Here is a 23497-nt window from a genome sequence, read left to right on the forward strand (position 1 = left end):
GGTGAGGCCGATTGGTAACTCACAGCACCTGGTGGCAAGAGCTGGGAAAGGATATAAGGTCAGCATTTCCCTTCGGCTCTTTGCCACAGCAACACGCTTCCTGCCTTGCTGTGTTTGGCTTCTTGCTTCCTGATCCTTGGCTTCTAGACTCCTTGCTTCTTGATCCTCGGACCCTTGACTTCTTGACTCCGTGCTTCCTGACCCTTGGCTTCTTGACTCCTGGCTCTCTGACCCTTGGACTCTTGGCTTCCTGACTTCTGGACCCCCATTCCTGCTCCCACCCTGCTATCTTGCCCCCGGTCCTGACGTCCCCTGCCGGGACTTCGATCGCCCGTGATCCGGACCATGACAGCTACCTGCTGGAGTGGTTGTAAGTAAGAAACCAGGCAGATGGGAACTGGTTAATGGGGCAGTTCCCCATTTGCTGGCAAATTGCCAGCCTTTATTGAGCCTCCAAAGCTTGGAGCCAACACTGATAAGCAGCCGAGGATCTATTTGGGACTGTGGTGCTACAAGAAGGAGATAGTACAAGAATACTTGGCTAGTTTAGATGTATTCAAGTCTCCAGGGCCAGATGAACTGCATCCAAGAGTATTAAAAGAACTGGCAGATGTGATCTCAGAACCACTGGCAGTCATCTTTGAGAATTCCTGGAGAACAGGCGAAGTCCCAGCAGACTGGAGGAGGGCAAATGTTGTCCCTATTTTCAAAAAGGGGAAAAGAGAGGACCCAAATAATTACCGCCCAGTCAGTCTGACGTCAATACCAGGGAAGATTCTGGAGCAGATCATTAAGCAAACAGTCTGTGGGCACCTAGAAAGGAATGCTGTGATCACCAACAGTCAGCATGGATTTCTGAAAAATAAGTCATGTCAGACTAACCTGATCTCGTTTTTTGACAGAATTACAAGCCTGGTAGATGAAGGGAACGCAGTGGATGTAGCCTACCTTGATTTCAGCAAGGCATTTGACAAGGTGCCCCATGATATTCTTGTAAAGAAGCTGGTAAAATGCGGTCTTGACTATGCTACCACTCAGTGGATTTGTAACTGGCTGACTGACCGAACCCAAAGGGTGCTCATCAATGGTTCCTCTTCATCCTGGAGAAGAGTGACTAGTGGGGTGCCACAGGGTTCTGTCTTGGGCCCGGTCTTATTCAACATCTTTATCAACGACTTGGATGATGGACTCAAGGGCATCCTGATCAAATTTGCAGATGACACCAAACTGGGAGGGGTGGCTAACACCCCAGAGGACAGGATCACACTTCAAAATGACCTTGACAGATTAGAGAACTGGGCAAAAGCAAACAAGATGAATTTTAACAGGGAGAAATGTAAAGTATTGCACTTGGGCAAAAAAAATGAGAGGCACAAATACAAGATGGGTGACACCTGGCTTGAGAGCAGTACATGTGAAAAGGATCTAGGAGTCTTGGTTGACCACAAACTTGACATGAGCCAACAGTGTGACGCGGCAGCTAAAAAAGCCAATGCAATTCTGGGCTGCATCAATAGGAGCATAGCATCTAGATCAAGGGAAGTAATAGTGCCACTGTATTCTGCTCTGGTCAGACCTCACCTGGAGTACTGTGTCCAGTTCTGGGCACCACAATTCAAGAAGGACACTGACAAACTGGAACGTGTCCAGAGGAGGGCAACCAAAATGGTCAAAGGCCTGGAAACAATGCCTTATGAGGAACGGCTAAGGGAGCTGGGCATGTTTAGCCTGGAGAAGAGGAGGTTAAGGGGTGATATGATAGCCATGTTCAAATATATAAAAGGATGTCACATAGAGGAGGGAGAAAGGTTGTTTTCTGCTGCTCCAGACAAGCGTACACGGAGCAATGGATCCAAACTACAAGAAAGAAGATTCCACCTAAACATTAGGAAGAACTTCCTGACAGTAAGAGCTGTTCGACAGTGGAATTTGCTGCCAAGGAGTGTGGTGGAGTCTCCTACTTTGGAGGTCTTTAAGCAGAGGCTTGACAACCATATGTCAGGAGTGCTCTGATGGTGTTTCCTGCTTGGCAGGGGGTTGGACTCGATGGCCCTTGTGGTCTCTTCCAACTCTATGATTCTATGATTCTATGATTCTAAGAAGCGGCTTTATTTGTCTTACTGACACCTTTTCGGGTTAAAAAACTGCATTCCAACACAGTTTGCAAACTTGCTCTTTGTGCTGGTCCCGTGGGTCAACCGAGAGGCGAGATCCGAGTCCAGTCCAAGGTCGAAGGTGCAATATGGAGGCAGTCTGTAAAAGCTGAAGCTGGGTGCAGGGCAGGGAGTCGGTTGAGGTCAGGAGCGCTGGCAGGTGAGCAGGACACGGTTCAGGCAGGAACTGGCAACCTACAATGTTGCTCCCGCAACCTGGGACTGGGGCTGGCCGGCTTTTATCTGCCCCGAGGCATAGGGCGGCCCCGATCCACAGGTGACTCGCCCCTCCTGGACTGGAGGCAAGCACTCCTCCTGCAGGAACTTAATTCCCTCTGCCTCTCTTCCCTGAGCCTCCGCAGCTCAGGAGAGGCTGGAGGGTTACCGAACCCAGAGGCAACCTCAGCTTCCTCTGATGGGGCTGAGAGTGGAGCACCTGCAGGCAATGGGTCCTCCATCACCTCAGGGGCCAGAGCAGACTCAGCTGGTTCCTGCACCTGAGGATCCAGCACAGGTGAGGACCCTTCAGGCTCAGCTGGTTCTGGAGGCGGGGACTCCTGTGCAGGCTGGGATCCCTCAGGTTCAGCAGCTGAATCCGAATCCCAGGCCATCACACTCTTTCTCATATCCTATTTTCCAATTAAAACGTCCCCTTTCAGAGCTGCTATTTGATGCATGGAGCAAAACACCGAAGTGCCATTTGGGATATGCTTGAGTCTGAACCAGTTTTGATTGGCATCCACTGGAATTATTATTTTTTTTGAAAATTTTTAAACTACTTCCATCAATCTTTTCAAAATGGTTAATTGAATTGGGAATTTCACCCCCTATTCAAGGGACTGTGATACCTGGAATTACTTCCCTTGCCCCCTGTGTGCAAGAAATCCCAATGATTCTTAACATCCAGGACAAAAATTGGTCCTTTTTCTGGATTCTTTGACTCTTAAGACTGGTTTGAGCCATCCGCAGTGGGGGAAACTATCAGCAAACAAAGACCTTTCAATGTGATCAGTATTTCATTACACTATTTTTTTTTTGCCACAGTGGGCAGAGACTATTTGAAGTCCAATCTTAAAAGGACTTGATGATATGCCAACTGGATTGTGTTTGGAATGTTAATTTAACAGTATTGAATTAAATGTGGGTTGTTTTTTTTACCTTGATGGATACAGGATGAAAGAAAGAATAAGCGTATATAAAGAAATAGAATTTCGGAGGAACAGAGGAAAACATGCTTCAAAATGAATTAACTGTCTGCATTAATGCATCAAAGGCTTCTATATTTTGTGTGTATACAAATATGGGAGATCTAGATTTCACAGGTCATTGTAGACTGGGGATGTGTAAAACCTGAAGGAGGAATTTAATTTCATGTTCCAAGCAGTTCGTAGACAGTCTATTTGAATCTGATTTGAATACCAGCCAGTCTGGGTTTCTTAACTTAATGTAACCCATTGCTCTCTTTGGTTAAAAGCAACAAACGCTTTTCTGTATACATTTTCATTTGTGGGCACAGTGCATTATGGTGTTTGTAGTCTTATGCAAACACTGATAAGGGAGAGGCTTCCCCACGGGGTTTTCAAGTTGGTCTTTCAACTTGGGTCAGGAATCTTCATCTGCCGTGGATGCACATCCAGATGTATTGGAATGAGAACCCAGTCATGAGTCATCCAAATCCACAAGATCTTGAACACGTTTCATGGTCTGTTGCACTGCATCATGGGATGCATAGTCTGTTTGACTTTTGGAAACAATTGTTGTGGGGTGAAGAACGTGAGAACTGCTGGATCAGGAGAAATGCCTACCTAGATCAGCATTCTGGGGGAAGCCAGACATTGATAGCATTCTCCTTACTTGTGCTCCCCAGCAACTGATGGATTCACAGAAGCTGCCCTGGCTTCTGTTTGAAGTCTGTGATGTCCTGCTTCTTCTGCCTCGCTTCCACCTCCACCTCCAAGGTAGCCGGGATGGCCATGGTGTCAGGCTTCAGGGAATCTGATCCCTCCCACGGTGGGCAGCCAGGAAGTAGATAAACAAGAAGAGCTCTTACCAAGTCGCTTGTTCAATAGTCACAGAGAGAGATGTAGAAATGCCGTCTATCTTTGGATAACGGCATTGCTCCGAGTAAATTCCCACCCCCTCCGTCTCTACTATCATATGTCTGTTGGCATACAACCAAGGAAGCGGGGGCAATTGGCAGGCCCCCAGCTGGCTCCATCCCACCGACCATTGTACTGGACGACCTCCAGTCCTTGGTGCTGCATGAATCGGTGACCCAAATGTCAAAAGCAGAGGCACACTCTAATCAGCAGAGATAACGCTACGCAACAGAAGTGGCAGGAGAGTATGTGTGAGCATATTTACAAGCAGTTTCTTCAGCATACATCAGGACAAAAAGAAAACATGTCTGATCCCCTTTGTGTCCAAAGCAAGGCAGCATAAAGCGAAAGCTATACACAAAACGGAAGTTCCCAGCAAGCTGTGCTGGAGTGTAAACAGGCATGTGACATACAACAATTCCACATGTCTGTTCTTAAGGTGGAACGGAATATTCCAACAATGTCATCCCTGCCCTGGCTGATCTGTGCCTTCTGCCTCTGAGCTTTCTGTTCTCCTACTCTCAGTGCTCTCCGGGTCCTGGGAGTGGAGAGGGGGTCAGGAATGCTTTCTAAAGATGCTGAGTCTTGCCAGCTGTCTCTCCTTGGTGCTTCTTCTTCCTCCTGCTCCTCTCCCAATATTTCCCAGCTTCTCCCCTCTGCAGCCTCTGAACTGTGCCCTTCTGCAAACCACTGTTCTAAATCTATACTGTCTCCATCTTCTCTGGGAAGTGAAGGAAAAGGGGGGAAATCTCCACCATTCCTCCACTGTCCAGTCCCTGACACACAGCAGCCTTTGCCCTAGGCTCCACTACCATTGGCATATTCCCAGAAGCAGGTACAGCGCATTGAGGAGCCATGGCGAAGCCAAGCTGGCCCCAAGAAGGCTGAGGCCTACCTGCTGCAGATTGGGCAGGATGGGTGGGAGAAACAGATCACGAATCAGGTGATGGGGTGGTGGCATAAAGAGCATGTGAATCTGACAGAGGGTTGTCCTGCTCTCCCAACCCAAAATGTTGGACCATATGAGTAGGATGTTGCCTCCAATAGCAGAGATGGTACACAGTCATCAAGATTCATAGCCTTATCAACCATAAAATTGGCTACCTCTGTTTTAAAGCCATCTAAACTGTTCGCCATTGCCACATCTTATACCAGCGAATTTTCACTATGTTCTGTGTGCGAAAGTATTTCCCTTTGTGGTATCTCATGAGAAGGCAGACCCGTCTGAATGTTGCTTCTTTGACCTCACTAAATGGACACATTTCATTGGAGGAATGGAGAGCTGCAGAAGTTTGGTTCAGCCATCATCCGCAACGGCCTTTTCAGATAGGTACATTATCACTTGATGGCTGCATTCATCAAGTGATGGGGAAATGTGTCCGATTCTACCCTTGGGGAGGGTTATTACAGCATGGTCTGAGAACTTGTCCAGATCTCCAGCAGCCTGTTTATTCCTCCCACCTTTTCCAACCCCTTCCAGTTTCAAACGTATTTTAATTTTAACTTGCAACAAAATTACCATTTATATCAGGTGAGCGCCTGTGAATAACAAGGATGGCTCACAGCAGCCTTTTGCAAATAATCCCACCCACCCACCACCGAGAAACGGCCATTCTTGTTGTCATCTGCTGTGACAAATGTCTGAAAGATCTGACTCCTCTTTTGCAAAGCTTTATAACGCTGCTCTGCGTTATTAAAAGAAGGGTCATTATTAAATCCTCCCAGCTAGAACAAAAGCGGATCGTGAGGGTGATAGCAATTTGGTAGAAGCTCAGTAGATACATAATAAGAGGGGGCGGTGGTGTTACAGCAAAATGGGCCATCTTTCTTGCAAGCGCCTCCCCCCTCCACAAAACCCAAGCCAGTATTGCATGAAATCTCTTCCTCAGTTGCTGGCACTGTCCAAAGTGGAATATTATTCATTTTGATGCTCCCCGATGTGAGACATAAAGGGGAAATTAGTTTCACTTGCTTGAGTTAAGCACTGCCATTCCGGGTTGCCATTTCATATTTCACTAGGACGGGAAAGATACTTTGCAAGTCACAATGGTTCCTCTCTTTTCTTGAGACCAGGGAAGACCACAGGGAATTAGATCCACATTCATTACAGCAAGAACATCAGTAAAGTCAGATCAGTCTTGACCAAAGAGGATATGAATGCCTGTATACAACTCAAAGCTATATTCTGGCCTTGGATCTCTGCCCTAACTCTTTTCACTTTTCACAAATTCTCATCTGATATAAATGGTAATTTTGGGTGTTGGACTAGATGGGCTCTTCTTATGTTATTATGTCCTTATCAATAATTGGGATGGTGAACTTGGAAAAGGACAGTAGTAGATAGGTAGCCGTGTTGGTCTGCCATAGTCAAAATAAAAAAATTCCTTCCAGTAGCACCTTAAAGACCAACTAAGTTAGTTCTTGGTATGAGCTTTCGTGTGAATGCACACTTCTTCAGATTGTATCTGAAGTGTACAATCTGAAGAAGTGTGCATTCACACGAAAGCTCATACCAAGAACTAACTTAGTTGGTCTTTAAGGTGCTACTGGAAGGAATTTTTTTATTTTTTTATTTTGGAAAAGGACAGTTGCCACACAGTGCTAGATTATTATTTTTTGTAATTTGTTCTTTTTTATTATTGTTTTGGGACACGGGTGGTGCTGTGGGTTAAACCACAGAGCCTAGGACTTGCCGATCAGAAGGTTGGCGGTTTGAATCCCTGTGACAGGGTGAATTCCCGTTGCTCGGTCCCTGCTCCTGCCAACCTAGCAGTTCGAAAGCACGTCAAAGTGCAAGTAGATAGATAGGTACCACTCCAGCGGGAAGGTAAATGGTGTTTCTGTGCGCTGCTCTGGTTCTACAGAAGCGGCTTAGTCATGCTGGCCACATGACCCGGAAGCTGTACGTCGGCTCCCTCGGCCAATAAAGTGAGATGAGCGCCACAACCCCAGAGTCGTCTGTGACTGGACCTAATGGTCAGGGGCCCCTTTACCTTTACCTTATTATTTTAAAAAAGGTAGAGTTACTTGAAATGTGGCTCACTTCCTTGTATTTTCTTATCACCACTTATAAACATCTTCAACTACTCAAAAGATTCTATCTCCCAATTAAAGTGCAGGGTGTTTGAGGACCGGGACATTTTCAGGGAAACCAAAATGCTTCTTTACAAAACTATTGTACTACCAACCTTACTGTATGCTTGTGAAACGTGGACCACTTATAAACCAGCTCCTCAAAAGATTCCATCAACTGTGCCTCTGGAAATTTTTACACATCACATACCAGTATACTGGAAGAAGCAAAGATCGCCAGCGTCGAAGCAATGATTCTTCAACATCAACTTCGTTGGACTGGTCATGTTGTGTGGATGCCTGATTCTTCTCTTCCAAAGCAGCTACTCTATTCCGAACTTAAAAATGGAAAGTGTAAGGCTGGTGGTCAACAAAAGAGGTTGAAAGACTGTCTCAAGGCAAATCTTTAAAAATGTATTATAAACACCAACAATTGGGAAACACTGGCCTGAGAGCACTCCATTTAGAGATCAGCCTTTACCAAAGGTGTTGTGGGCTTTGAAGACGCTTGAATTCAGGATGCAAGGGAGAAACGGACTAAGAGGAAGGCACACTTGGCAAAACCTCACCGTGATCAACTCTCACCTGGAAACGAATGTCCCCACTGCGGAAGGACGTGTGGATCCAGAATTGGCCTCCACAGTCAATTATGGACTCACTGCTACTGTGTTTATGGAAGACAATCTTACTTGGCTATGAGAAGAAGAAGAAGAAGAAGAAGAAGAAGAAGAAGAAGAAGAAGAAGAAGAAGAAGAAGAAGAAGAACTTTCTTATCAAGAAAAATAAAATTTAAAGAATAAAATAATGTGCATATTTGTGCGGGAATCAGTAAAAGGGGAGGCTTTTGTGGATGGAACATATGAGAAGAAATTGACATGTCCACCTGTCTTGGCTCAGCCTTCCTCAGTCTGCAAGTCCCTCTGGCTGTGTACATCTATGGCTGCACCGTTGAGCTGGACAAGGGCAACTCCTGCCAATATTGGCTGATCTAGAGGAGGCTGTTTGCTTAGCTCATCTCCACCACCAGCCTGTGTTTAATAAAGCAAAGACATGTTTTCTTTGCCGCCTGTCTAATTTATTTTTGAGAGATCGCAGACAGCAGGTTTGAGGGCTTGTCTGCGTGCTGGGAAATGATAAGGCGAGGGCGGTAGGGAGCAAAGGGAAGGCGAGGGAAACTGACAGATAGAGCTGGGTGATATCTGAGTGGCTCCAACAAGGCCATCTAACCTGCCCATCTGTCATCCAGGCCGACCTGGAAAACATCCAGATCAATTCAGGGCATGGGACTAATGTCAAATTAGGGTTTTTGAAACTGACGGGAACAGAGGTGCCAGGTTCTCCAGAAGATCAGGGCAGCATGATGCGATGTTGCATGATGTTCTCTGAATATTGAGGGGGCCTGGCCCCCTAAAAAAAACCTGGGGCTGAAACTAGCTTGACCTCTAGAAGTTGGCGCCTATGGATTGGAGGTCAAGGAAGCACTGTCATCCTACCCTGCCAACCATGATAAGAGAGGAGAGAGCAGGGAGAATATTGACTCTTCCAACATTCAGCACTGCTGGTGGACCCTGAGTTATAGTACAGTGATACCTCGGGTTAAGTACTTAATTTGTTCCGGAGGTCCGTACTTAACCTGAAACTGTTCTTAACCTGAAGCACCACTTTAGCTAATGGGGCCTCCCGCTGCCACCGCTGGAGCACGATTTCTGTTCTCATCCTGAAGCAAAGTTCTTAACCCGATGTACTATTTCTGGGTTACCAGAATCTGTAACTTGAAGCATCTGTAACCTGAAGCGTATGTAACCCGAGGTACCACTGTATTATATGAGAGAGAGAGAGAGAGAGAGAGAGAGAGAGAGAGAGAGAGAAGCTCTTCTCTATCTACTCATTCCACACTGTGCATAAAGCAGTCCACACCTCCACTAGATAGCACACAAATAAAGGCATATTGTATTATCTCAATGGAATCCTCCTCAACCCAGACTTTGGATCTCTTTGGAACATCCTATTGGATCAATCCATTAACCTCTGATTGATGATTTAGGAGAATTGGGTCCGGCATCACTTTTGCTGTGCGTGTGTGCCAGTATCCATACTTAGCAGAGCTACCCTAGTGGCCAAAATTGTGGAAACCTTTTGGGAAAAGTGTATTTCTGAGGTTTGATGGCTCATAACACCTGATTGGCTCTCTAAACACTCATGCTCATTGTCTACATTCAAATGAAGGAAAGCTACTGCATATCAACCTAAGCAAGTTGTGCTTCCTTTTTTCTGGTTATTTGGCTACAACTTTTGATAGAATACAGAAAATTGAACAAACATTGTTGCATTGCATTCTTCATTAAATTATCTTTCCATAGATATACAGTGGACGCTCGGGTTGCGAACATGATCCGTGCAGGAATCACGTTCGCAACCCATCAAACCTCAGAAATACACTTTTCCCAAAAGGTTTCCACAATTTTGGCCACCAGTGTACAGTGGTACCTCGGGTTAAGTATTTAATTCGTTCCGGAGGTCCATTCTTAACCCGAAACTGTTCTTAACCTGAAGCACTATTTCTGGGTTAGCGGAGTCTGTAACCTGAAGCGTATGTAACCTGAAGCGTATGTAACCCGAGGTACCACTGTACATCTCAATGCAGCTCATTCCTTGGAAGTGTCTTCGGGGTTGAAGGTACACGCAGTAGGCAATAGACACTCATGATCACCATAAAGATTCAGTCAAGTGTAGAGAAGAAGAAGAAGAGGAGTTTGGATTTGATATCCCGCCTTTCACTCCCCTTCAGGAGTCTCAAAGCGTCTAACAATCTCCTTTCCCTTCCTCCCCCACAACAAACACTCTGTGAGGTGAGTGGGGCTGAGAGACTTCAAAGAAGTGTGACTGGCCCAAGGTCACCCAGCAGCTGCATGTGGAGGAGCGGAGACGCCAACCCGGTTCCCCAGATTACGTGACTACCGCTCTTAACCACTACACCACACTGGCTCTAGAGGTTTACTTGACAGGCATAAAAGCATATTGGTAGGAAATGTATACAGACATTCACCACTGAATAGTCAAGGCATATTTAGAGTCCAGCAAGAGTCCAAGACTCTTTCTCGGCTCCTCTCAAGACGCAAGCAAGAGACTCACAACAAGTTACATAGAACCATTGTTTTCAGTACTTCCTGTCACACTGCGCATGTCCAGAGAACAGTTCCCACAGAAAATGTCCTTGCACGGACAAAACAATCTCAGCCTTCTGCTGCTTCCTGAAACTTCTTCTCTGTTCTGCTCTGTTTCTGGAACAAATGATTCTCTCTCTCACACACACAGAATATCCAACACATATAATATATATGACACGGTTACGTTTTTCATTCTTTCTTGCATTGGCACTCAGGCATTTCCCACCACGATCTTGCTCCTTTATATTCACCCTCTGACCGCAGAAGGTCATTTATCTTCAACTGCACATGTTGAAATGAATAGGCTCTGAATAGCAGCACGAGAGGAAGGACTCGGGCAACAAAACCAAATGAGGTTAGCACAGCACAATTAGATTACGCCCAAACTGCCCTAGTCAAATGAGGAACAGAGAGATGGAGTGCATCATTCATTCAGGCAGGATGCTCATAGATGGGCAGTGGTAAGGCATATGGTGCCCGTGGATGAGCACAGGAATAACATGCAATAATATTTGGAGGGGGCAATGAGGGGCATCACAATGCAAATAAGGAGATGGGAGCAAATTTGGTTTAGCTTGCACAAACAGCAGATGAGATGGGGGAATTGTCCCTGAGCTGAACCACTGCGCACAACAGATGGATAGAGAAATGTGCGGTTTTTTCCCTCCTCCTCTCGTAAACACCAGAACTCATGGAAGCTGAACGCTGGAAGATTTGGGACAGATTTTAAAAGGACCTGTTCAAACAGCGCAGAGTTAAGCGATGGAATTTGCTCCCACAGAAGGTAGGGGTGGCCACCAGTCTAGATGGCTTGAAAAAAGGACCAATGAATTCATGGAGGAGAAGACTATTGATGGCTACTAGTAGCTGTGCTCTGCTTCCACAGCTGGAATCAGCAATGCCTCTGGGGAGAGGGCTTTCGTGCTCAGATCCTGCTTGTGGGCAGGGGCAGACTTTGGTCTTTTGAATTTCAGCAGCACCCTGTGCGAGGCCAAAATTTGGTCTGTCCCCCCTCCCTGCCTCTTGCCTTCCATTTTGCTCAATTCACTACAACATGGTTGAAAACAGCCTGTGGCACCCCCTAGGCTCAGCGGCCAGTGCAGCAGAACTGGTCACGGTGCCCTAAACCCGCCTCTGTTGTGGGTTTCCAGAGGTATCTGGGTGGCCAATGTGAGAAGAGGATGCTGGTGTGCTGGGCTCAGGGGTAACCCATTAAATGTGGTCCAGGATCAGTCCAGAATCCAAAGTTTCCACTAGGAGTCTGTGCGACAGGGCCAAGGCAGGACACGAGGCAGGAAACCAGGCAAGGACAGGTACAGGATCTTTAGCATACAGCAATGTTGCTCCCGCAACCTGGGGCGGGGTCCGACAGCCTTTTATGTTTGTCGGGGTAGTGGCCGGTCCTGATCCCCTGGCGACTCACCTCCCTGTCTCGCCCAAAGGCGAGCACTCCTCCTGCGAGTACTCAGGTCTCTCCTTCTTTCAGACCTCAGTCTCTGCAGCTTGGGAGACGTCGGTGGTTTACTAGACCCAGAGGCCGCCTCAGCCTCCCCTGACCAAACTGGTAGTGGAGCAGTTGTAAGTGATGGCCCAGCTGTCAGCAACGAGGTCATCCCCGCATCTGGAGCCAGGGCAGGCTCAGGCCCCTGACTCGGCCCAGCTGGGGTTTGTTGCAGGGGAACCTGTGCAGACTGGGACTCTTCAGACTTGGTTTAGATGATGCCTGAGGCAAAGGATCTGGGGCAGACTGAGTCTCCTCTGGTTCTGAGTCCGAGCCCGAGTCCCAGGCCATCACAGCTGGTCTAGGTGGACCAATAACCTGATCCAGCAGGTCCTTTTTATGTCATTACAGGTCACCCTCCCCCTGACCCTCCTGATAGAAACCAGATTTCTACCTGCCACAATTAATCCCTTAAGGAGATGTATTTACAGCTGCCTTCAGTTAAAAACAGCGCCATTCCCCTCAAAACCAGATTTTTGTGTGTGAAATATTTGTATTACATAATACCCTGTTCAACTTGCTTAATTGTAAAATGTGTTTGATGGGGAGCTGCTGTTGAATGGTCAGTTGCAACTATTGGCCCAGAGTCCTTGAAAGAGGAAGTCAGATAGAATAACGCTTCTATTATACATTTTATTTAAACTGGAGCCCTGTTCCCTCTTATTTGAGAGCAAATCTCATTGAAGTTGATGGGTATGCATGGGATCGCACTGTTAGGTAAAAAAAGAAAAGGTAAAGGACCCCTGGACAGTTATGTCCAGTCACTATGGGGTGTGGCACTCATCTCGCTTCAGGCCAAGGGAGCCGGCTTTTATCCGCTTTCCGGGTCATGTGGCCAGCATGACTAAACCACTTCTGGTGCAATAGGACACCGTAATGGAAGCCAGGGTACATGGAAACGCTCTTTATCTTCCCACCGCAGTGGTACCTATTTATCTACTTGTGCTGGTGTGCTTTTGAACTGCTAGGTTGGCAGGAGCTGGGACAGAGCAACAGGAGCTCCCCCTGTTGTGGTGATTCAAACCGCCGACTTTCCGATCGGCAAGCCCAAGAAGCTCGGTGGTTTAGACCACAGTGCCACCTGTGTTCCTCTTAGACTTCCATCCCATTCACACATTCTAAGCATGTGATCTCCCTGTCCTCCACACTCCTTTCTGGGTTTTTTGGTTGTTGTTTTACATCTATTCTGGCCAACGGCTGTCGTTTCTGTTTTGTGCTGGTACATAAATGTTGCATAGTCCTAGATCATGGGTAGGCAAACTAAGGCCCGGGGGATGGATCCGGCCCAATTGCCTTCTCAATCCAGCCCGTGGATGGTCTGAGAATCAGCGTGTTTTTACATGAGTAGAATGTGTGCTTTTATTTAAAATGCATCTCTGGGATATTTGTGGGGCATAGGAATTCATTCATTATTATTTTTTCAAAATATAGTCCGGCCCCCTACAAGGTCTGAGGGACAGTGGACTTGCCCCCTGCTGAAAAAGTTTGCTGACCCCTGTCCTAGATTAAATGTGATTTTAGCCTCACAGCGATAGGCTGCTAGTATTGTAGTGCAGCCTTTGTAAATGTACCCAGGGGATTGTTGGGATCTGTAATTGTTGAGAGCCTGTGAGAATAGGTTGATCGAGGTACAGTTGTACAGTTGCATTAGTAGATGTGGATACTGAGAGTATGTATTGAATCAGGGAAATTCCATGTTATGGAGCTTGATGTTACATATATATATATATATATATATATATATATATATATATATATATGCTTTCGTAGATTTTCACGGGTACAGGAATGCAGGTTTTGGTGTCTTCGGGTGTCTTCCCGTGTAAGAGTTGGGGTGTCTAGGCGACGTTTCGACGAGGTCTCACTCGTCATCTTCAGGCTGGTGCTTTCGGCTTCTTGTTACTAGAACAGAGCAGGATCTCAGTGTTTGAGTTCCTATAAATACTGTTGAGGGGGTGTGGTGTATAGCCTCCAACGTTCTGGGCAGAGAGGGAGTTCCCAGGTTAGTGTGCCTTTTCTTCTTTTGTTCCTTAATTACTTGAGGGATATCTTGAGTGATTTCTTGAGTGATATTCTGAGTACCACTTAGGAGGGTCATTAGGTGTGGATTAGTTGCTAAAGCTTTCGTGTCTTGACCTCTTGAGCTTGTTAAGAGTTTTTCTGAGAAGATGGCTGTACTGCACTTAGTTGTGCTCTGGCTTGGCTTCGTGTATAGGGGCGAGCTGTGGTTTTGTGCCCTGTGCCAGCCAGATCTGTGTAGGGATTGCAGGGGGGTGCAGCATCCGGAGGTGCCACTATGGTAATAGCCAATATCCTCAGAAACCCAAAAGATAAAATCCAGTTAGAAAACCAAGGGGTCTATGAAATACCCTGCAAAGTCTGCCCAGCCACGTACATTGGACAAACAAACAGACGAATAAATGCACGTATCGCAGAACACAAGAATGCCGTCAAAAAAGAAGAAAAAACTTCCTCTCTTTACCAACACATGAAAGAAACAGGACACGAAATTAATTTTGCAGATTCCAAATTGCTCTTTAACATGGAACATCACCACAAGAGAATAATCATGGAAGCCATCGAGATAGAGAAACACCCTCACAACATGAACAAGCGTGACGACACGTCCCGCCTGCCAGACATCTGGAAATTAGCCCTCCCCACAAAAACCGACACCAGAACCAGAGACACACAGAACGCCATCTCCAATCAACCACACCAGACCCAAACCCAGACCCTCTCCACAGATAAAGTACAGACACCATCCAGTAGCCAAACCATAGTGGCACCTCCGGATGCTGCACCCCCCTGCAATCCCTACACAGATCTGGCTGGCACAGGGCACAAAACCACAGCTCGCCCCTATACACGAAGCCAAGCCAGAGCACAACTAAGTGCAGTACAGCCATCTTCTCAGAAAAACTCTTAACAAGCTCAAGAGGTCAAGACACGAAAGCTTTAGCAACTAATCCACACCTAATGACCCTCCTAAGTGGTACTCAGAATATCACTCAAGAAATCACTCAAGATATCCCTCAAGTAATTAAGGAACAAAAGAAGAAAAGGCACACTAACCTGGGAACTCCCTCTCTGCCCAGAACGTTGGAGGCTATACACCACACCCCCTCAACAGTATTTATAGGAACTCAAACACTGAGATCCTGCTCTGTTCTAGTAACAAGAAGCCGAAAGCACCAGCCTGAAGATGACGAGTGAGACCTCGTCGAAACGTCGCCTAGACACCCCAACTCTTACACGGGAAGACACCCGAAGACACCAAAACCTGCATATATATATATATATATATATATATTATTGTTTTACATATTCCTTTTTGTGTTTGCTTTCTAAACCACTTACAAAGCTCTTTTCTGGTGAAAGGTAAAGGTAAAGGCACCCCTGACCATTAGGTCCAGTTGTGGCTGACTCTGGGGTTGCGGCACTCATTTCGCTTTATTGGCTGAGGAAGCTGGCAAACAGCTTCCGGGTCATGTGGCCAGCATGACTAAGCCACTTCTGGCGAACCAGAGCAGCGCACGGAAACACCGTTTACCTTCCCGCCAGAGTGGTACCTATTTATCTACTTGCACTTTGAAGTGCTTTTGAACTGCTAGGTTGGCAGGAGCAGGGACCGAGCAATGGGAGCTCACCCCGTCGCGGGGATTCGAACTGCCGACCTTCTGATTGGCAAGTCCTAGGCTCTGTGGTTTAACCCACAGTGCCACCTGCGTCCCTTTTCCTAGTGAAAAGTGGTGTATAAAAAAAAATAGCAACGGAACATGAATGAAGTTCTTTTTGCAATGGAACCTTGGATAGTTTTTAATTCAATTATATGCAGAGAGAGGTTTCTTTGCACTTAACCCTGTGTTTGACTGGGGCTGTTTCATTTTACATTTTTACCTGTCTTACCTACCTGTCGAAGGCTTTGGAACTGCCCTGAGACCTCCGGGTATAGAGCAGTATATAAATTCAATAAATAAATTAAATAAAAATAAATAAGTGGTGGTGAATCGCTCCTCTCACCTTGCTTAGTACTGCACTCTTAGACTGCAATCCTGTACACATTTAGCTAGCCTCCTTCAGCTGAACTCACAGGAGATTTTTTTAGAGTAGGCATGTGCATAGGCTCTGTTATCTACATGCCAGTCCTGCTCACCAAACATTCCTGGAAATGGTTTGTTAGGTGAGTGTTTGCAAAATGAGACCACAAATCCCATTGATTTCTATGAGAATTTTTTTAATGCGTTCCCAATCATGGAATTTTGACACACACATCCCCCCAGCAAAGCAAAACCCTGAAAAACATGCTCTCTGGTTTGTCCAATTGCTCCCCTCCCTCCCTCCATTCCTCAGCCAACCTGCAAAATGCTCTTTTCAGATATCTGAATCTGTGTTGTGTATAACAAGGTTTGGGTGCTAATTCCTCGTGTTTGAATAAGTGAATTTTTGCATAGCAAACGTTCGCAGAGTGGGGCCCTTATGTATATTGTTCTGGGGATTTAACAAAAAGATTTCGAAATACCTTTCAGATAAAGCTCTCTGAAAATGCAGCCTTTCGGCCTATGGATTTAACGAAAAGATTTTGAAATACCTTTCAGGCAAAGTTCTCTGAATACGCAACCTTTCAGCTGATTTCCAAAATATATCATGGAGAAAGAAAGGCAAAAGAGCAGGTTCCCAGCCTCAGACCTGGACGGTCCTCGCTCAATACTGGAAGACCTGCAAGATACCTGCTAGACATTTGCAGAACGGTGCAAGACTCAGCTGGAAAGGAGATTGCTTTATTTTCAAAATGGATATCCTGACTTTTTTTCTAAGACAGGGCCTGCAGCCCTCCAGATGTTACTGAGCTACAGCTCCAACCATCCCTAGCCATTGGGCGTGCTGACTGGGAGGTTGCTGATGGGAGTAGAACGACGATGTCTGGAGGACCACAGCTTCCCCATCCCTGGTCCAGGAAACACAAGGAGGTTTATGGTCAAAAACGAAAACACACCATCAATCATAAAAGCCAGTGGTGGTGTCTGGCCCCGGGCTCCCCCTTCTGGGCAAAGCACGCCACTGCCTCACCCTCTCCATCGATCTTCCTTGGACCCAAACATATACACACACTCTGCCCCAGCCTGCCTTGTCAGAGAGGCAGCCGCAGAAACTGGCTTTTCATCCCTCCTTCCCTTATTCAGACTCCAGCTGTCAGTGTCGGTCTATAATGACTTTTGCTAGGAAATAGGCCCCTGCAGCGCTGGCTGGTGTCCTGGTAACGAGAACATCACCATGCTGCTCTTGTTTCCTAGACAGCTACTGACATTCTGCCTCTTGAAGTAACCAAGTGAATAATATACAGGCTTTTGTTAAAAGCCCAGCCAATCAATAGTCAATTGGACTGGAACAAGCAGCCTCATCCAGTCGAAAATGATCCCAGAAAAGACATTTATGCTCTACCCATGGCCTTGACTCCAATTCTCTCCCTTCCCAAAGAACATCATCTATTGTTATTTGCCATGATCATTTTGACAGCTTCTTCTTCATAGTGAAAGTAGCAGAGCAGGCATGGTGCAGAGGTCAGAGTTCCAGACTAGGACCTGGGAGACCAGGGTTTGAATCCCCACTTTGCAACAAAGCTCACTGGGTGATCTTATTGGGCCAGCTGCAGCCCAATAAACAGGGTTTATTGTGGGGATTAAATGAGGAAGGGGTTGTTTTCAGACAGCTCTTCATAGAGGACTATATAATAGAGAGGATAGTCTTTTTTGGACTACAATTCCCATCATCCCTGACCACTGGTCCTGCTTGCTAGGGATGATGGGAGTTGTAGACCCAAAAACAGTTGGAGAGCCAGGTTTGGGAACCCCTAAGTTAAAAAAAAACCTAAGATCATGGCCACTGGTCCCATCACCTCCTGGCAAATAGAAGGGGAAGAAATGGAGGCAGTGAGAGATTTTACTTTCTTGGGCTCCATGATCACTGGAGATGGTGACAGCAGTCACGAAATTAAAAGACGCCTGCTTCTTGGGAGAAAAGCAATGACAAACCTAGACAGCATCTTAAAAAGCAGAGACATTACCTTACCGACAAAGGTCCATATAGTTAAAGCTATGGTTTTCCCAGTAGTAGTAGAAGAAGAGGAGTTTGGATTTGATATCCCGCTTTATCACTACTCGAAGGAGTCTCAAAGCGGCCCTTCCTCCCCCACAACAAACACTCTGTGAGGTGAGTGGGGCTGAGAGACTTCAAAGAAGTGTGACTAGCCCAAGGTCACCCAGCAGCTGCATGTGGAGGAGCGGAGGTGCGAACCTGGTTCACCAGATTACAAGTTTACCACTCTTAACCACTACACCACACTGGCTCTAGTAGTGATGTATGGAAGTGAGAGCTGGTCCATAAAGAAGGCTGATCGCTGAAGAATTGATGCTTTTGAATTATGGTGCTGGAGGAGACTCTTGAGAGTCCCATGGACTGCAAGAAAATCAAACCTATCCATTCTGAAGGAAATCAGCCCTGAGTGTTCACTGGAAGGACAGATCCTGAAGCTGAGGCTCCAATACTTTGGCCACCTCATGAGAAGAGAAGACTCCCTGGAAAAGACCCTGATGCTGGGAAAGATGAAGGGCACAAGGAGAAGGGGACGACAGAGGACGAGATGGTTGGACAGTGTTCTCAAAGCTACCAACATGAGTTTGACCAAACTGCTGGAGGCAGTGGAAGACAGGAGTGCCTCGCGTGCTCTGGTCCATGGGGTCATGAAGTTCATGGGGACACGACTAAACAACAGCAACAAAGTTAAAAATGCTTTCTGTCAATCCTGAACCCCATAGAGTGTCTTTTGTTGTTCAAAGCATGTGGGGAGTACTGTGTTCTCCCAAGGCTAGCACAATTCCTTGACCTGGGACTATGTAACTCTTTTGGGGGGCCTTGCCTGTATCTCCACAGATTTCCCAAGTGAGAGTCCCATTGCAATTTGCTGCCATCCATGCTGGCAACATCAAATCCGATGTAAAGTAGTGTTGTTCTGCTGTGCTTTCCTAGCATCGTAAGCCAAGCAAGGTTTCAAAACTGTGGCTTGAAAGGGCATGTTGCCTGGCCTCCTATAAATACACAAGGTCAGAAATGGCTTCGATGAGACAGTTTTCATTTGTGCATCAGCTCCTAAGAGCCCGGCTTCACGAGTCCTTGATCTTTCTTAAGTGCTGAAATGAAAAGTCTGTGTGTGTATATTAAGAGAAAAATGAGATGGTTTGAAGCCAACATGTTACAGCTAAATTGACCAATTGAAATGCATTCCCCCCCCCTCTTGCCTGCTTCAGTAAACAGCACGCCGAATTTTGCCTCTGCCTACATCCATTTGTCAGGAGAATACTGAGGCTTCACACTTCCCTCGTCCGTATTTTCAGTCTCCTGAACTTTCTCACAACTCATCCCCTCTGTCCAGTGAGGTCCAACGAGGTGTCATCTCTATCCTTATGAGATGGATAAATGCAGAGACAAGTTCACACTATTTGTTTGGTGGTGGCAGAATCAGCTGCTGGGTGGAAAGGTGATATTTTATTTTTGCTGCAAGGGGGTGAAGAGAATTACAAATGGTGAGGTGGCCTAGGGAAGGAATAATCCGTCAATTTCATTCCTCTCTGCTTCTCATTTTTCTATGCTTAAATTCAGTTCTACAGATTCTGCGGCAATTTGCCTCCCCCCCACCACATAAATAATCTTCACAAATATTCATTCACATTTTAGGTGTGAGTTTCTCTGAACAAACATGTTTTTGTATGCACTGTTGACTAATGCCCACATTTTCCCAAGCAATTCCCCCCATATGCATTTTTGTAAATAATTTTCATTTATTAAAAATTTAAAAAACAAAAGCTTTCTGAAAGTTGAAGTACACCATGTCAACCGAATCAATCTATATGCTTGTCGACCCTCTCAAAGGACTGTAAAGTTTTAGAAACATGATTGCATCAGGATGACTGAATTTTCAGGGTTTTATCAATGGACAATATTCACACGTGCATTTTTAATTGGTGGGGCGAGATGCAACTGTGCTGAATCAACTGAAAACTTGGGCAAACCACACAGCCTCAGGGGACGGACCAACCAGTTGTTTTAAGTCGATTTGCATTCATTCATTCATAAGTAGGGTTGTGGGGGGAATTTAATTTAGGTTGCATGTTACCGAAAATGTAGTTAATTCCAGGACTGGCTCACCCATCACGAAAGGTGAGATGACAGCCTCAGGTGGCAAAATACACAGAGGCAGCAGGTCCCACTGTAGATCTTGGGCTTTGCCTCAGGCGCCGAAATGTATTGAGCCGACTTTCTGAAACAGTACAAGAACCACAGCACATCCACCTCTTGAAGTTTGCACTTCTCTGAATTTTGCAGCCGGTCGGCGTGTACGAGGGTGAGGTCTGCGTACGAAGGCATATACTGCTGTATAAAATGCATCAATTGGGGGGGAATTGCTTTGGAAAACATGTCTACGTTGGGTGAAATTGCATTTTGAATTGTGTGTATTGGGAGAAAGAGGCACTGAAATGTAAGACCGCATACAGGATTTGGCACAAACCCAATGTGATTTGGGCCAATTTGGTGAGATCAAGTCACGTGGAGAAAGCCCTTCCAGGGTCAGGCAGCATCCTGCAGCAGATACTTGAACACTGTAAAATTCAATGCGTTCTGATGGTGCTGTATAAATAATAAGACAGAAATCCATATCTTTTGCAACAGGTTTAGTATCCATTTCCCTCCAGCGGTGGTTGAGGATTATTTTAGGTATGCAGTTCATAGGCTGTCTCGCCCGAGAACGAGTCCCTCATCTCATTCTGTGTATTAGCTAAGGAGTTCTAATCGTGGCAGAATGTCAGCTTTGAGAGGATGACTGATAAAATCCATTTGGAATTTGTTCCGCTTCACGGACCATATACAGATATTGGCAAATAATGATGTTAAACTGGTATGTCATGGAAGGTTGTGGGCCTTGAGCAATGTGGAGAACCTTCAGAGGAAGCTGTTTTATCCTGAATCAGACCATGGGTCCATCCAGTTCAGTATTGTCTGCTCTGACTGGCAGCAGCCCTCCAGGATTTCAGACGGGGAGTCTTGTCCCAGTTGGAGATGTTGGGGATTGAACCTGAGACCTTCTGCATGCAAAGCAGATGCGCTATCACTGAGCTATGGCCCTTCTGATCTAGAGAGTGATGAAAAACAGAGATCAAGGCATGTTTTGCTATATAGAGGGACTTGTGAACTGGGACCCATTGCTAGAGTTCCCTCAATAGAGAAACACATGGGGTTTGCCAGTACCTGCTCCTTAGGGAGTCTCTTAGATGCAAAATGCTCCTGAGCAAAGAATCCTTTATGCTCAGAAGGTGGGCTCTTTTGTGTCTAAAGCACACAAGAGGAAGGTATCTGCAGAGTCATCCCTACCGTTAGACAGAGTGAGACAGATATCTTAGGTTGTAGTTGCCAGTCTTCCCACCCCCACCCCACCCAGGATGTACTTCACAAACTCACAACAACACCTCCTTCTTCCTCATTGCCACAACCATTCCTCCTCCTCTTCTTCTCCGGCCCAACTGCCCCAACTGCCACTTTTGCAATGTTCTGGTTCCCTTGGCAACTGTTGCCAGCTTTGCCCAGAACTCTCTCATTCCCAACTATTTAGATTTTTCGTCAGTAGCACTCATGAAGTATATTAAGTCCAAAATGGAAGAATTAAACCAACATCTCATCACAGTAATGCATGGAGACACATATAATAGTTTGAAGACTAGAGGCCCCATTATCTCTGCCAGGAAATGATGCTCTGCAGGTCATTTTCAGCTTAAGGGGGGGGGGGTCTTAGATGGAAGCAAGTCCTCCATACTGGCTGCAACTCTCCCCCCTTCCTGCAGGAGTATCAGACAGGGAATCTGTCGCTTGCGTGGTTGCTTTCAGGTGGAGGTGAACGCACATCATTCATCGCAAGTCATGTACTCTGCTCTCTTCCTTGCCAACAACCCCGCTGTTCTCTCTCACACCCATGGCTATTTGGCAGTCATCAGTGCTAAGAGAAAGTGGATTTGGCTTTGAAGTGACATGTCCATCTCTTCAAAAGGTGCTTTTTTCATTTAGGCTTTATGAGCACAGGAGCTGCATTCGTGGCGACTGATCGACTCGTTCGAGTGGAGCAAGAAGACCAGAGTGCAGCTGCCTCTGAAATAACAAGGCAATCTCTTAGAAGGGGGAAAGAAAACCAGGGTACTCGGTGAACCAGTTCAGATTCTGCCTCACCTTTCTGTTTGCACATTTAAAGCAAGGGTCTCTTTGTGTGTACAGCAACGGACTGACTCCAACTGCACCTCCTTTACCTAGGATGAAGTTTCCTTGAAAGCAGAATCATTGAAATTAGTGCAGGTGACTTAACTTAGGTCCCTTAATTTCTACTCTGAGCAGTACTTAGTTGAGTATATCCCCGAGGCAGGATAGAGATGTCAAAATAAGCAAACACTGTATAGCATTGACATTGTCATATATTGACAGTGGTTTTGAAAGGAGCATATTGGGGACAAAGTAATATATTGTTTACAATATATATATTGCGGACAAATGAAGAATCGAAAGTTCTTTGCTTTCTGAATTTGCTTTTTCTATCTTTCACTTTTAACCTCTTTTCTACTCTTTTTTCTATATTTCTCTCTTTTCCTTTTCCTACTCCTTTCTCGGCACTTTTTCTTGTTCATTCTTTTCTTGTATTTAGATCAAAGCCTTAGTTCAGATTTTTAAAAAAGGGGGAAAGATATTTGATATCAAGCTTTGTGTTTTTCTCTATAAAACCTAATAAAACGTATTTAAAATAAAGAAAGGAGTGTGTTGGGTGTGTGCTAGGAACCTATGGGCAAAAAAATGCTAATCTCGTTTGAGATATGAAAAGATCTGTTTTGTTCCAGGTGGGATGTTGGGATAGTCCATTGCACTCAGCTGGTGTGATTTGGCAGTATTCCTTCAAGAGTTTATTCCAACTAAGGAGCTGTGTAACAAAATCAAATTGGTGTCCATTGAGGATGCCCCTCCCCTAGACCTTATATCTCTCTTTACAGGGGTGGAGATGTTTCCCCACCGCCACCCATGGCACCTAACAGCTTGCAGGAAGTTCCTATAACACTTTCCTCAGTTTCCTTGCAAAATCACAAGCAAAATAGCCTCCTTGAGAGGAAACTGCCAGTGGGGATGGAATAAAGCACATCTCAGGTGTTACCATAGCAATCAAAGTTCACGGTGCCAAGAGGAGACGGGCAACAACAATAATAAAAAATAACCCCTTAAAAATGGGAAATCAACACACAGCGCCCAGTTGCCATGACAACGGGAAAGACTTATCTTTCACGTCTCTTATCCTTCAATTAAAAGCCGAAGATGATCCCTGGAGATGAAGATTTGGCAGCAGTGGGGGTGGGGTGGGGTGTTTCCCCCACTTTTATTAAATTTAAGATTAACAAATTCATCTTACCACCACTTTTGTGGTTGGTA

The 23497-nt window shown here is 45.8% G+C and overlaps 1 long non-coding RNA gene across 3 annotated transcripts; it reads right to left on the reverse strand.

Moving 5' to 3' along the window:
* Positions 1-10317: 10317 nt before the first annotated feature.
* Positions 10318-22536, reverse strand: LOC308569756. Of its 3 annotated transcripts, XR_014000812.1 has the most exons (3): positions 21018-21450; positions 16584-20416; positions 10318-10605 (listed from the first exon to the last, which is right to left on the reverse strand). It is a non-coding gene; the product is annotated as an uncharacterized lncRNA (long non-coding RNA). The 3 variants fall into 3 exon arrangements; XR_014000813.1 differs by lacking the exons at positions 10318-10605; positions 21018-21450 and adding an exon at positions 21503-22536 and having other exon boundaries at positions 16818-20419; XR_014000814.1 differs by lacking the exon at positions 10318-10605 and having other exon boundaries at positions 16818-20419.
* Positions 22537-23497: the final 961 nt, after the last annotated feature.

Source organism: Podarcis bocagei (genome assembly GCF_964188305.1).
Source record: "Podarcis bocagei genome assembly, chromosome: 12".
Lineage (NCBI taxonomy): Eukaryota > Metazoa > Chordata > Lepidosauria > Squamata > Lacertidae > Podarcis > Podarcis bocagei.